The sequence below is a fragment of the Hyperolius riggenbachi genome, chromosome 10 (genome assembly GCF_040937935.1).
Source record: "Hyperolius riggenbachi isolate aHypRig1 chromosome 10, aHypRig1.pri, whole genome shotgun sequence".
NCBI classification, from domain to species: Eukaryota; Metazoa; Chordata; class Amphibia; order Anura; family Hyperoliidae; genus Hyperolius; species Hyperolius riggenbachi.
In genome coordinates, this window is record NC_090655.1 from 13,447,069 (window position 1) to 13,448,958 (window position 1,890).

The following is a 1,890-nucleotide window of genomic DNA, read 5'->3' on the forward strand; positions in this document are numbered from 1 at the left end:
GTGTACTGTTCTGTGTCTGCTGGGAATAGTGGTACACCGCTCGTTCAGCCACACTATATAGCATTCTGTGTACTGTTCTGTGTCTGCTGGGAATAGTGGTACACCGCTCGTTCGCCACTGTATAGCATTGTGCTCTGTGTCGCTGCTGGGAATAGTGGTACACCGCTCACCCGTCACTGTATAGCATTGTGCTCTGTGTCGCTGCTGGGAATAGTGGTACACCGCTCACCCGTCACTGTATAGCATTGTGCTCTGTGTCGCTGCTGGGAATAGTGGTACACCGCTCACCCGTCACTGTATAGCATTGTGCTCTGTGTCGCTGCTGGGAATAGTGGTACTGTATAGCATTTCTGTACTGCCACTGTACTGCTGCCAGTCAGCGTGTACTGTAAGGATAAGTGAAATGAGGAAGAAATCCGGTGAAAGAGGGAGGGGCAAGGGAAGAGGTGTTTCCCCTGACGGTTCACGTACAGGCCACAGGGGAGCACCCAAGAAAACCCACTCAATACCGCCCATGTTGTCCAGGACAACAACCCTCACAAATCCAAAAGAACAGGACCAGATAATTACTTGGATGACCTCTCAAGCGTCCAGCAGTGGGTTAAGCAGCACCAGCACATCACGCACGAGGTCCGAGTCCTCAGCCAGTTACAAGGAGCCAGTGGGCACAAAGCTGACACAACCGGCAGCGACACCACGCACACAACTGCCAGATAACCAGTCCGATGAATTACCTCAGGACACAATGGGGTATTCGCAGGAGCTATTCCCAGCCCAACAAACTTCCACCTTTCAAAGGTCAATGGAGGAACAGCCAGAAATGTTGTGCCTGGATTCACAACCGTTAACTGTGGGAAATGCACCGCGCACTGAAATACAAGGCGAGTCCGAAGAGGACTCGGAAACCCAAATCCCAGAGCAATTTGGGCAGGAGGGGTTGCAATTGCAGGAGGTCGGCCGACAAGATCTGGAAGACGACGTTGGAGTGTGCTGCGCAGAGGTTGTTGTGGGGAGCTCTACTCCACGGCGGTGGCCCACAATGACATATGACGAGTTTGAGGAGATGGAAGAGGAGGGTATGGACAATGTGGACAGAGACCCAGATTTTGTTTGTGAACGAGAACATCGCCGTCGTAGCAGCAGCACAGATGAGTCTGTTGAAGAACACACTGCTGCACGAGTTCGCCTTGTGCCACAAGGTAGGCGGCGCGCAATTTCAGGCACCACAAGCGTGGGAGTTCAAGTGAGAGGCAAAAGAGGAGCAAACAGAAATCGCCAGCAAGGAGGCAGGTGCTCCAAAGTCTGGGCTTTCTTTGAAGACTGCACTGAGGATGTTACCATGGCGATTTGCAAGGTGTGCAAGACCCGCCTGAGCAGGGGGAAAAATATTAACAACCTCTCCACCACCAGCATGAGCCGTCACATGCTATCCAAACATCCCACTCTTTGGGCAAACGCGTCAGGACAGGGTACCAGAAACAACACTGCCTCCCTTGGGTTCACCAGACCCGCCTCAGCAGCAGCAGTAGCCCAGCCATTGCGTGGTTCACAACATTCACAAACATCAGACGACGCTGACACTGTCACTTTCCGGAGTAGTGCTCTTGAGGTCTCCCAGTGTTCATCAAACACAACAACCAACAGCCCTTCCGTGTGCAGCGCTACGGTTCAGTTGTCTGTGTCGGAGATGTTTGAGCGCAAGAGGAAATTGCCAGCAAATGACCCCCGGGCCGTGGCAGTAGTGTTGGGCGAACATCTAGATGTTCGGGTTCGGGCCGAACAGGCCGAACATGGCCGCGATGTTCGGGTGTTCGACCCGAACTCTGAACATAATGGAAGTCAATGGGGACCCGAACTTTTGTGGTTTGTAAAGCCTCCTTGCATGCTACA